The sequence below is a fragment of the Pleurodeles waltl genome, chromosome 4_1, assembly GCF_031143425.1.
Source record: "Pleurodeles waltl isolate 20211129_DDA chromosome 4_1, aPleWal1.hap1.20221129, whole genome shotgun sequence".
Lineage (NCBI taxonomy): Eukaryota > Metazoa > Chordata > Amphibia > Caudata > Salamandridae > Pleurodeles > Pleurodeles waltl.
The window spans coordinates 37,426,619-37,440,894 of NC_090442.1; the positions used below are offsets into that span (position 1 = coordinate 37,426,619).

General features: G+C 44.5%; 1 non-coding gene across 1 annotated transcript; it reads left to right on the forward strand.

Annotated features, from left to right (window-relative positions):
* The first annotated feature begins 9,162 nt into the window (after positions 1-9,162).
* TRNAS-UGA (transfer RNA serine (anticodon UGA)) lies at positions 9,163-9,235 on the forward strand. The gene has a single exon. It is a non-coding gene; the product is annotated as a tRNA-Ser (tRNA).
* The last annotated feature ends 5,041 nt before the right edge of the window (positions 9,236-14,276 follow it).

Consider the following 14,276-nt stretch of genomic DNA (forward strand, 5'->3'; position numbering starts at 1 on the left):
CAACCCACTAAGGTTCGATTAAAAGACCATCTTATCCTGCTGTTGTAATCGCCTGTCACCGACTGTTATTAATGTCATAGCCTGGTCATCACCAGGACATTCATCTCCTACAGGGGCTCTTTTCTGTCAATTCCAGGATTGTGTTGAACAGCACTCTCATACACATGTGCATGTGTTTCTCTTCTTCTCCCACAAGACTCCTGGATCTTAATGTTATTTCTTCATGACGTCTTCTCCGAGGGGACCTGCTTATCGTGCAATATTATATTATGTATCTTGGGCTAAAGTATGTGGGATGCATAACTGCGGAATATATCAGAGGGACTACCCCCCACTAATACCATATTTCAGGTTATGCAATTCAGTCAGGTGTTAGTTGGGTGCGTTATGGCCCATCAGTATCTAAGCTGAGTCCTCCCACCACAGAGGCGAAGTACACTGTTCTCCTGACACCCGGTTCTGTCTCACCTGTTTCTAAAAACAAAAAGGACTCTTGCAGTCAGCAATATAGGTTTAGAGACTATTCTTCTTGGGTTTTTTTCCAAGTCTTTATTCCAAAACCCTCAACGTTGCCTATTCAGGGACTTCCACAAACATTTTTTGGCAGAAGCCCTGTTAATCCAGCAGCCACTCCCTGTGCAATAATGCCAAACTTTACACTGCAGAGGGGTGGCCAATTCCGCTCCCCCAATCTCATTCTTCTGCAACACTAAGAACATTTATTGAAGGCATCCTTCCAGCATCATCGTATTCTCTTACTCTACAGACATGCCTCAAAGCCTTGGCCTCCAGGGGGTCTATTTAGCATCCCCTCATACAAATTACAGATGTGCCACAGAGCCTTGGCTTCCAAGGGGTCCATCCAGCATCAACTCATACACTAACTTTACAGACATGCCGTGAAGCCTTGGCCTCCAAGAGGTTCATCCAGCATCATCCCATACAGTGACTCTACAGATGTGCTGCAAAGCTTGGCCTCCAAGCGGTCTATCCAGCATCATCTCATACATTGACTCTACAGATGTGCCTCAAAGCCTTGCACTCGCATACACTGTGTTAGAAATTGGGTCTTTAATTGGCAGAGGTATACACCCTTGTCCAAGTCTGACCACAATCCTAGTCAGGGTAAGTCACACACAATCCAAATTATCCTGTGCCCACCCTTCGGTAGCTTGGCACTGAGCAGTCAGGCTTAACTTAGAAGGCAATGTCTTAAGTATTTGTGGAATAAATCATGCAATAAAACAGTGAAAACGCCACAAAAACACACCATACAGGTTTAGCAAAATATAAGATATTTACCTAGTTAAATTAAGGTAAAAATGATAAAGATTCAAGAAGCACAAGTTGAAATATCACTTTTGGTAAGAATAAAAAGAGTCTCAGATCTTAAAAATCAACAGTTGTCTCTTGTTTGCACAAGATACCTGGTTTGCGTAAAAATTATCACGCACGAAGACCGCAGAGGAGGAGATGCGTGAAAAAATAAGGTGTGCGTTGGATTTTCCGACGCGGCACGGACGTTGCGTGTTTTTTTGCCACGCTGCAAGGGGCTTTGCGTCGATTTCCGATGCAGAGTCTTGGGTCCTCACTGCGGTGCAGGGTTCTTTGGACGCCCAGGAACGATGCGTGGAAAACCTAGGCATGCAGGACGAAGTCACCAGCATTGAGTTCATCTGGTATGGCGATGTGTTGAATTTTGTGGCGCACGGCAGGCGCTGCGTCGATTCTTCACTTAGGAAGTCAGGCTGCCTCACTCTTGCTCCGCTGTGCGTTGATCGGGTAGAGCTGTGCATAGAATTTTTGGTCGCAATGCAGGCACTGCGTTGATCTTGCATCGCTCCGGTTCGGCTGTGCAGTGATTTTCTTGTCGCAAGGCAAGCTGTGCGTCGTTTCCGGTAGACTGTGCATCCATTTTTCGGCACACAAAGAGATGTGATGAATTCCTTTTGGCCCTGAGACTTCAGAAACAGGAGGCAAGCTCAATCCAAGCCCTTGGAGAGCACTTCTCAGCAGAGCCAGAGACCAGCAAGGCAGCAGGGCAACAGCAAGGCAGCAGTCCTTTACAGCAAAGCAGTCCAGGTGAGTCATTTGGGTAGCCAGGCTGCTCCTCTTAGCAGCTTTCAGGATCTGGTTCAGGGAGTCTGTCCTAGGAAATGTCTGAGTTGGTATGGTCAGGAACCCAGTTTATATACTCAACAGTGCCTTTGGAGTGAGGGAGACTTCAAAGAGTGGTTTTGAAGTGCACAAGGTCTGCTTTCAGTACAACCCTGTCTGCCAGGGTCCCAGTAGGGGGTTTGGCAGTCCATTGTGTGACGACAGGCCACAGTCCTTTGAAATGTAAGTGTCAGGCCCTCCACCCTTCCAGCCCAGGAAGACCCATTCAGTATGCAGGTGTGAATGAGTATCCTGTGTTTGTGGTTGTCTTGGTAAAATGCACAAGGGAGCAGCCCGGCCCAGACGTGGATTGGAGACACACTATAAGGCACAGAAGGATTTAAGTTCAGAGAAAGGCTCACTTTCTAAAAGTGGCATTTCTAAAATAGACACATAAAATCCAACCACACCAATAAGCAGGATTTTCTATAACTATTCTGGCCATACTAAATATGACCTGTCTACCTCTTTCTGATCAGAATCTACTACTCAAACGGTATATCGGGGCAGACCTAATGCTAGCCTATGAAAGGAGCAGGCCTCACAGTAGTGGAAAATGAATTAAGAGTTTTCCACTTACAGGACATATAAAACACACAGGTATATGTCCTGCCTTTTACCTACACAGCACCCTGCCTTGTGGGTTACCTAGCGCCTACCTTAAGGGTGACTTGTATGTAGAAAAAGGGAAGTTTAAGGCTTGGCAAGTACTTTTTAAATGCCATGTCGAAGTGGCAGTGAAACTGCACCCACAGGCCTTGCAATGGCAGGCCTGAGACATGGTTAAGGGGCTACTTATGTGGGTGGCACAATCAGTGCTGCAGGCCCACTAGTAGTATTTTATTTACAGGCCCTGGGCACATGTAGTACACTTTACCAGGGACTTATAAGTAAATTAAATATGCCAATTGGGTATGAGCCAATGTTATCAGGTTTTAAGGGAGAGAGCATATGCACTTTAGCACCGGTTTGCAATGGTAAAGTACGCAGAGTCCTAAAACTAGCAAAAACAGTGTAAAAAAAGTGGAGGGAGGAAGGAAAAAGTTGGGGGTGACCACCCTAAGGCTGTCCAGTCTAACACATTGACTCTACAGATGTTCTGTGAAGCGTGACCTCTAATGGGTCCATCCAGCAGCAGCTCATACACTGACTTTACAGCCATGCCACAAAGCCTTGGCCTCCAAGGGGTCCATCCAGCATCATCTCATGACTACATGACCCCCTGGCCATCACCATCAGATCACACAAACTCAACATTATCTCTTACGCTGACAATACACAGCTCATCCGCTCACTGCCTGAAGATCCCTCCCCCACAAAAGCTAACTTCCACAAATGCATGATGAATGCAGCATACTCAATGAAGGACAACTGTCTCAAACTCAACAATGAAAAAAACGATGTCCTTATCTTTGGGAACAACACCTCGCCATGGACTGACACATGGTGGCCTGCAGAGCTCAGCACACCACCCACCCCAACAACACACCTGCAACCTCAGCTATATCCTGCATAGCAAGCTATTCATGAAGAAACAAGTCAACACAGTTTCATCCGCTTGCTTCCACACCCTTTGCATATTCTACAAGATCTGCAGGTGGCTCCCAGCAGACACCAGAAGGACGTTACATAAGCCCATATTACCAGCAGACTAGACTACAGAAACACGCTCTTCGTAGGAATCAAATCATACCTCCTGAAGAGACTCCAGACAATACAGAACTCAGCAGCAAGACTCGACCTCTGCAGAGGGATCCACATCACACCCCATCTCAAAAAACGACACTGGCTCCTGATTCAGAAGAGATGCCAGTTCAAGATGCTAACCCAGGCCTTCAAGGCTCTACACAATGAAGAACCAGCATACACCAACAAATGCATGACCTTCCACCAACCGACCAGACACCTCCAATCAGCTTCCCGCTTTCTCGCAGACACTCCAAGTATCCGTCGAGCCAACACTGGAGGATGCTCCTCGCAACTTGCAGCCACAGCATGGAACAACCTCTCCCTGCACCTCAGGACTGAACATCACTCCAGCTATTCAGAAGAGAACTAAAGATCTGGATGTTCGAATGATCATTCTTCCACACTGCAGCATACAGCACCAGCGCCTCAAGACCCTCACAGGTCATTTACCACACACTATAAATGTTTGATTGATTGATCTCATACACTGACTCTACAGCCATGCCATAAAGCTCTGGTCGCCAAGGGGTCCATCCAGCATCATCTCATACCCTTGTCCACAGACGTGCTGCAAAGCCTTGGCCTCAAAGGGGTCCATCCAGCATCATCTCATGCACTGATTTCCTCTCCTCAATCTCATTGTTCTGCAACACTAACAGAGTTGATTCCACTTTCGTGCAGAGTTCTGCTCATAGGGAGACAATAGGGTATATTTCCTGGTTTCGTAACATGTTCTTTCTAGTACAGAAACCGGGCAGTAAGGGGGGTTTCATGGAGTTCTGGGTGAGATTCTGAGGTTGAGGGCACGTTGGGCTCTCTCAATCACAAAACAATTGGACACTCTTTTTTGTGCCTAAATGTAGTTGTGCAACAAATATTCAATTAACTTTAAGATCTCTTCTTGTGGAATCTTGGTGTAAGGGGATCGATCTATGTGAAGGATTAGCATTCCTTGTCATTCTGGGTTGAATGCTAAGGCTCTGATTATGTTCAACATGTGTTTTGTGTCTTGTATGTAAGATGGCATTTGTTTAACTGGGGGGAGGGGAGGGGCTAAGGACCCAGTCAACTAAGATGGCTAGAGGCTTCAAGCCGATCCTATAATTGATACAGTAGGACTGCCCAGAGGAGGGTGACCCTGCATGCGTACTTTAGGTATTGTATAAAAGTAAGACCTCCTGCACTAGGTGTTATACCTTAATCATGTGCAGTTTAAGTAGTGACAGTTCTTGTAGTATTCCTCTCTGAAGGTGCATTTACTGTGGGGTCATCGGCCCTGAAGTATCTTGGTGGACAAAGGGACAGGAGCCCCATCCCTCTCCTGCTGCCACTCCCACGGTTGATTTAGAAGTGTCTCATCCGGATCCCTATGGGCTTGAGCAGTTATTCTGCCACCCATAGGAGGCCCATGCACAGGGTTCTGCAGGCCTGCAATTGCAGTCTTCGCGAACTGGGTGCATACACCCGTTTTCACTACAGGTCGCTGCACCAGTTCACTACAAGTCACCTCTATGGTAGGCCCTCTCAGCCCAGGGGGCAGAGTGCAGGTACCTGTGTGTGAGGGCACCCCTGCACTAGCATAAGGGTCCCCACAAACTCCAGAACCATTTTCCTGGACTTTGTGAGTGCGGGGATGCCATTTTATGCGTGTATAGGACATAGGTCACTACCTATGTCCAGCTACATAACGGTAGCTCCGATTGTAGGCATGTGTGGTATCAAACATGCTGGAATCATACCCCAATACTTTTGAAAGTATTGGTTGTATGATTCCATGCACTCTGAGGGCTCCTTAGAGGACCCCAGCATTGCTCCTACAGCCTTCTGAGGTTTTCCAGGCAGCCCCAGCTGCGCCACCTCACAGACAGGTTTCTGCCCTCCTGTTGCTTGAGCAGCTCAAGCCCAGGAAGGGAGAACAAAGGATTTCTTTTGGGAGAGGGGTGTAACACCCTCTCCCTTTGGAAATAGGTGTTACTGGGCTTGGGAGGGGTAGCCTCCCGAAGCCACTGGTATGCTTTGAAGGGCACATTTGGTGGCCTCCTTGCATGAACCAGTCTATACCGGTTCAGGGACCTCCAGTCCCTGCTCTGGCGTGAAACTGGACAATGGAAATGGTAGTGACCACTCCCTTGCCCATCACCACCCAAGGCGTGGTGCCCAGAGCTCTTCCAGAGGGTCCCTGGGTTTTGCAATCTTGAATCCAAGGTTAGCAGGGAACTCTGGGAGAATCTGAGCAGCCAGGACAGGAAGGTGACCTCAGAGCCCCCTTCTGATAGGTGGTAATCCAGCTAGGCGACCAATCCCCTTTTTATGGCTATTTAAGGTCTCTCTTTTGGGTGGTTCCTCGGATTACACTTGCAAGATTCCAGCAGGATTCCTCTGCAACCTCCACTTTGGCGTCTGACAAAAGTAACTGCATCTGGACTCTCCAGGACCCGACAATTAAAGACGAAGACTTTGCCTGCAACATTGTTTCCACGGCTCCTTCCAGCTTCTGCAACATTTCCCAGGTCGTGCATCCTCTTAGGACAGCCCGTCTTCAGTCTGCACAGGAAAGAAGAAGAAATCTTCCTTGAAGTGAAGGAAGCACCTCCCTGCATCTGAGGGCCCCTCTGGCTCCCCCTCCTTGTGTTGAGTCCTCCTGGGCCTTGCTGGTCCACGACAGCACCACTGTCCGTGAAACCGCAAGTTTTGCCTGTGCCAAGGCTTGTTGGTGGAATCCAAACACGCAAACCCGACTGCAATCTTCCTTCCGGCGTGGCACATCACCTGCATCCTCCAGGAACTCGGATCCGACTCCCCACTGAACTTTGCTGTGTCCTCTGGACTTGGTCCCCTCTTTCCACAGGTCTTCCTCTTCCATAATCCACTGTTGGTTTTATGCAGTCATCTCTGGGTTTTGCAATTCTCTTCTTTTCTTCTTAGTGGGTGTTTTGGGGAAATTCTAGTGATTTACTCCTACTATCCTGGTTGCTGGGGAGTGTTGTGGTACTTACCTTTGTGCTTTTCTGGAACCCCTGGGGTCCCCCTACCCACTCCACTTTCCTAGGTGGGGGTCCAACTCTCGCATTCCATTTTTTTTAGTATATGGTTTGTGCTCCCCCTAGGGTCACTATTCTCTATTGTGTTTTACACTGTTTTGTACTAACTGTTCATATGCCTATTTCTGACAAATAGTGTACATATCTTGTGTATTACTTACCTCCTAAGGAAGTATTGTCTCTATAGTATTTTGGTGTTACCATAATAAAGTACCTTTTTTTTTTTTTTTTAAAGACTGAAGAGGTCATTATGGCATCGATGCCATGGGCGCCAACATACTGCTATCTGTCAGCCAGATTATGGACACTGTCGGACTTCCGCCACACTTAGGGCAGAAATCCGTCAGTAGCCATGCTGGCGGACGGTGGTGTCCTGGCACTGCTACCACATGCACCGCCCCGCCAGTAGGAACCCGCAAGCCATATTGAGGCCCTCATTTTGACCCTGACAGTATTGTTCATCTCCGATCCGGCAGCCCACAGAGTACCGCCGGCGGTATTATGAGCCGGCCTACCGCCATATATTCCATGGTTTAGCAACACCACAAAAACCATGGCAGTAGGGCCTACTGGTGACAGGGGATTCCTTCCCTGTCACTGGTAGACGGCTCCCCCACCCTCCCAGCAACCACCTAACGCCCTCCCACCCACTCCCCCATCCAAAGTCACCCTCCTCCCAATGCAAACACATACCCCTCCTCCGATCCATTCACACCCCCCCACACCCACATTCACGCACACACTCATCCATACACGCATTCACTCATACATACTCACACGCATTCAGGCATACATACACACAGACATCCAAACACACATACGCACTGTCATGCAGACATGCACTCACTTCAACATTCATACATGCATTGACTCACACGCATACAACCACGCATACACCACACACTCACACACAACACCACCCACCCTCCTACCCCCCTTCCCTGTCGGACGATCGCCTTACCTGTTCAAGGGAGAAGGTTATAGGAAGGTAGCCTCTATCTAGCCTTGTTACCCCCACTTTTGGCCTGTTTGTGAGTAGATGTCAGGGTGTTTTTTACTGTCTCACTGGGATCCTGTTAGCCAGGGCCCAGTGCTCATAGTGGAAACCCTATGTTGTCAGTGTGTTTGACATATGTCACTGGAATCCTGCTAGCCAGTGGCCTATATGTGTTCCCTGTGTGGTTCCTAACTGTAGTGTTTATGCTCTCTCTGCTTTTAAAATTGTCACTGCAGGCTAGTGACTAATTTTACCAATTCTCATTGGCATACTGGAACACCCTTATAATTTCCTTGTATATGGTACCTAGGTACCCAGGGTATTGGGGTTCCAGGAGATCCCTATGGGGTGCAGCATTTCCTTTGCCACCCATAGGGAGCTCAGACAATTCTTACACAGGACTGCCACTGCAGCATGAGTGAAATAACGTCCACGTTATTTCACAGCCATTTTACACTGCACATAAGTAACCTATAAGTCACCTATATGTCTAACCCTCACTTGATATCCGCAATGGATAGGGAACTGAGTTGAAAGGATGATTTTGGAACTCTGTCTTGCAGATTTCCCTCAATGCCGCAATGGATAGGGCACTACTCTCACAGACCAGGGTGTGTAAGTTTAAGTCTATCTGAGGTGCACACCCTGAACTAATACATTTTTGCTGAAACCTAATCATATTGTTTAGTCTTCCTCGTAGCAGCTTGCCAGGGTGATAGTATATTGCAACAGAACCATTCCACTTCTTCACTGAAAAGAGTCATGCTGGTTACCCAAATGTGCAGCGTGTCATTTTATACAGCTTTCTTTATTGAAATTAAACTTGGACTCACTTGAAATATTCTCTTTCAAAATGATTGTTTTGAGCTGCTGTGAATTTTATTTCTAGAGGTGGTGACAGGCCTTCAGGTACGTGCTTAGGTCAAGGCCCTGTTCATGTCACTTCTGTAAGCTAATTCAGGGAGCAAATTAGCAAGTCAAGAAATGGGAAGTCTGAACTACTGTCAAAGCAGTTTCATATTTTTTTCAAATAATCCCAAAATACCATTGCAGCATAACACAGAGTATTCAATAAAAGAAGAAAGGAGGATTAACGGCAAAAAAGCACATCATAAGATATGAAACTTTGGAAATTATCAAGATATTGTTTGAAAAAACTCCTTTGATGGAAAGAAGATGAAGAACGGTATGGGATCCTGACCTGCGCAACTGTAATTGATATGTTCCACATCCATTCATACCACCTAACCCCAAACACCCAAGTTTAGTTCTGTCAGTGACCATGTGGCCTAATGGATAAGGCGTCTGACTTGAAATCAGAAGATTGAGGGTTCGAGTCCCTTCATGGTTGAGTCTTTTTCTCACAGCACCCAACTTATCTTTACATACAAACTGGAGGCACACTCTTACAATACTCCTTTCACTCTCACTCATTAAGAAAGCCCAATACAAACTGCACAATCAGTCACGTTATGCCTTCAGCATTGCTACTTTTCTGTCTTTCTGCCATACCAAAGTACCTCTTCATAAATGCCACGGATATGCAATACGTATGCAACAGTATGACACAGCACAATCATTCTGAACAGAACTGTGGGTAGATGCAGTGCAGGGAGTGTGTGTGCGTGCATAAGAAGCTCTATGATTTTCTCCAGGAATAATGCAAATTGGCCCTCAGAAAAAGTTTAGTACTGGAGAAGAATCATAAAGGATTGACACAATTGCTGCCTTTGCGGTTGCCCCAGTTGTGTAATCTGTCAAGGACTGGTCTCTTGCAGATTGAGGCACCTAGTTGCAATTGTGTGGTATAAATCACCCTTACAACCATTTTTGCTATTAACTTGAGATCTTTCTGAGATACTATCTCACAGACTTCTTATGAATGAGGAACTCTGAAATTGTCACATTCCAATTTGTACGTCCTTAAAACCATGCTGGTTATTCAAATGGGCAGATTGTTTTGTAAATTCCTTTCTGTCTCGAGTTGTAGTTATATTGATACAGAGGCATAATTGTTTGAATGATATATATTGGTTTGGTTGAAATATGTTCGTAGAGGTGGTGATAGGCTTTCTGTGTCTGTCTGAGAGCAAGGACCGGTTAACTCTTTTTCCAAGAGGACTTTGTAGTGAAAGGTATCAGGGAAAGGAGTATGTATTGTGATGTGGTGCTCTGACTGCTTCTGTCCACTTGCCAAAAGTTCCAAGGCCCTATGATAACATAAAAACTGTAACATTGAAGTGGTGGGTGGCGGAGGTTTAAAATGGTCAGTTTAGTTAAAAACAGAAAAGTGAAACGGATGACTGCAGAAATACTGTATGTGGCCATGAACTGAGTTGAAAGGATGATTTTGGAACTCAGTTTTGCAGATGACCCAAAATGCCCCAATGGATAGGGCACTACTCTGACAGATCAGGGTGTGTAATTGTTGGAGTGTGTAGTTTTAAAAGCAATATTACTACGAAGCTTGAAATATAATGTGTGATAAAGCTGTATAGAAATGTGTTAACATAGAGAAATAATGCACACGTCCAAAATGTACCCACGGGGAGTGGCTATCAATGTACACGAAGACGAATGAAAATAATTATTAATGATGAAATGTTATGCACTAATGTTTGAAATTTGTACTAATATATCATATTTTAGGTTATATTCTAAGAATTGCTTTATTAATTAAAATGGGTTTAAGTTAACAAGGGCTTGGGCCTAGCTGCCTGGCCTCATATTTGAAATTGCTTTTTCTAACGTATATTGTGCTGTTTTGCTCAAGGACACAAAGCTGTACTTTTCCAGAAGCTATGTGTGTGTGTAACCGTAGTAAATTCTTTCTCATGAGAACCGACTTGCTCAAGGCGATGTTCTTGCTGGACGCAACAGAGTAATTCATAAGAGTCACAAAGGTTAACTTCCCAGGAAGAAGACAATAAAGACACTGACTGCAGCTTGAAGTGTAACTTTTCCTACCTGACATTCCAACCGTTGAAGAAGTCAATAAACTGGACCAATGAGTGACATGAGAACCGCAAATTGAGGAAAATTCTAGTAGGGGACTTACCTTGCGATTGGACGGAGATACTAATGCACCAAAAATTACCCAAACGGAATTAGGGAACAGTTAGACAGTTTTGATTTAACGGCGTGACCCAAGGAGAAGAGACACTTCTTCACTCAACATTTTTGCCACTTGACATTTGCCCTTCGTCCTTTTCTAAAGAGAGTTTTGCAATTACCACGTATTCCTTTGCTAAAGACTTTTGCCAGTTATCATACTTAGTTTAGTTTGCCCTTTGCAAATCATCCTCTACCCATCTTTGCCCGATTTTATCTTCTCCTCCATATGGGGGAAGTAATCTGTTCTTAGCTATGCTGTCTTGAGACTTTGCCCCGTGCTGCTCTGCCTGATGCCGATGAACTGATGTCCTGAGGACGAAGACTGACGCTGCTTGCTGATCCGTTGGATTTGTCACTATCTGATGCAAATTGTAAATTTGTCTGTTTGCCTTTTCTTTCTAGGTACCAACTGCTCTTTTGATAGAGGCCTTAGTTTAGATGTTTTCAAAATTCGTGTTCACTAAATGTTTTGCATGAAGCCCAACATGCTAATGCTAATTCGAGGTTAGTTAAGGTGTTCACTAATATCTGACGCAAATAGACAAATGAATGGATTTTTGCTTTCTTGAATCATGTACTAAGGAGACTCTGCTATGTTGATTCATATTAATGATGGGTTTAAGTTCTAATGATCATAATCTATACATTGATTAAGCTGTTTTCTGATAGCCAAATAATAGTGGTTTTGATGTGCTTATTGCTATTGAGACTAATAAACATGGTATTAGGTTGTAACGAATAGGGAATACATCTCTTAACACTTAACTAAACTTGTGTGTTTATTCATGACTGAAAGGTCATGGTGTGTTCAGTTATTGATTCTTATTGATTGTTTATTGATTAGTGATGCTTTTATTGATTTGTTATATTGATCTGTCGAATGATTATGCATAGAAATTACTTCGTACTGGGAAGTCTCCAAACGTGGTCCAAAGGTTTATCGACCTAAACGCATGTCTCCTTGTAAGTTTACGTATCAAGGTTCTGACGCTCTAACTTAAGTTTGAGTCTATCTGAGGTGCCAACTCTGAACTAATACTTTTTTGCTGAAACCTAATCATATTGTTTACTTTTCCTCGTAGCAGCTTACCAGGGTGATAGTATATTGCAACAGAACCATTCTACTTCTTCACTGACCAGAGTCATGCTGGTTACCCAAATGTGCAGCGTGTCATTTTATACAGCTTTCTTTGTTCAAATTAAACTTGGACTCACTTGAAATACTCTCTTTCAAAATGATTGTTTTGAGCTGCTGTGAATTTTATTTCTAGAGGTGGTGACAGGCTTTCAGCTACGTGCTTAGGTCAAGGCCCTGTTCATGTCACTTGTATAAACTAATTCAGGGAGCAAATTAGCAAGTCAAGAAATGGGAAGACAGAACTACTGTCAAAGCAGTTTAATTCTCTTTTCAAATAATCAAAAAATATCATTGCAGCATAAAATAGAGTATTAAATAAAAGAAGAAAGGAGGATTAACGGAAAAAAAGCAAGTTATAACATATGAAATTTTGGAAATTATCAAGATATTGTTTGAAAAAAGTCCTTTGATGGAAAGAAGATGAACAACGGTATGGGATCCTGACATGCGCAACTGTAATTGATATGTTCCACATCCATTTATACCACCTAACCCTAAACACCCAAACATACTGCATTCAGTGACCATGTTGCCAAATGGATAAGGTGTCTGAATTCGGATCAGAAGATTGAGGGTTTGAGTCCCTTCATAGTTGGATATTTTTCTCAGACCACCCAACTTATCTTTACATACAAACTGGAGGCACACTCTTACAATACTCCTTTCACTCTCACTCATTAATAAAGCCCAATACAAACTGCACAATCAGTCACATTATGCCTTCAGCATTGCTACTTTCCAGTCTTTCTGCCATACCCAAGTACCTCCTCATAAATGCCACAAATATGCAATACGTATGCAACAATATGACATGGCACAATCATTCTGAACAGAACTGTGAGTAGATGCAGTGCAGGGAGTGTGTGTGTGTGCAGAAAGCAGAAACCATGCATGCATTGAAGCTCTATGATGTTCTGCAGGAGTAATGCAAATTGTCCCTCAGAAAAAGTATAATACTGGAGAAGAATCATAAAGGATTGACACAATTGCTGCCTTTGCTGTTGCCCCAATTGTGTAATTTGTCAAGGACTGGTCTCTTGCAGATTGAGGCACCTAGTTGCAATTGTGTGGCATAAATCACCCTTACAACCATTTTTGCTGAAAACCTGGGATGTTTCTGAGATACTTCTCACAGACTTGGTATGAACGAGGAACTCACAAATTGACACCATGCTGGTTATTCAAATGTGCAGATTGTTTTTTAAATTCCTTTCTGGCTCGAGTTGCAGTTATATTGAGATGGAGCCATAAACCAGGATGTGTAAGTTTGAGTCTATCTGAGGTGCAATCTCTGACCTAATACTTTTTTGCTGACACCTAATCATATTGTTTATTCTTCCTCATAGCAGCTTACCAGGGTTATTATTATATTTTGCAACAGAACCATTCCACTTCTTCACTGACCAGAGTCATGCTGGTTACCCAAATGGCAAACCTCATCAGAAGGCTGTAATAGCAGTACTGGGGGTCCTTGAAGGAGCCCCCAGAGTGCATGGGATCATACAACCAATGCTTGCAAAAGCATGGGGGCATGATTCCTACATGCTTGATACCAAAAATGGACATAGTTAGTGTCCTATGTCCAGTAATCGCGTAAAATGGCATCCCTGCACTCATGAAGTCAGGGAAAATGGTCCTGGAGGTCGTGGGGGCACCTCTGCTAGTGCAGGGATGCTGTCACACTCAGGTACTTTGCGCCCTGCCCTCAGGGCTGGAGGGCCTGCTATAGGGGTGACTGATTAGTTACCTGGTGCAGTGTAAATGGCAGTGAAAGGGTGCTTGCACCTCTTTACACAGGCTGCAATGGCAGTCTTGCAGAAGCCTTTGCATGGGCTCCCTATGGGTGGCAAAATATATGCTGCAGCCCATAGGGATCCCCTGGAGCCCCAATGCCCTGGTTACCTAGGTACCATATACAAGGGACTTATAAGGGGGCACCATACAAATACAAAACCACAGAAATTCAGCAGTTAGAGTTATTTCAAATAACTATAACTCATGCTTCCTCATGCATAGTTAATTGCTCCACATATTATATCATTGATGACACCTTCTATGGCATCTTTTATATTATCACTGCAACATTTGCAATAAAATTATTTATAAGAAAACTGTGCATGGCGAGGGTGCGTGTTATAGT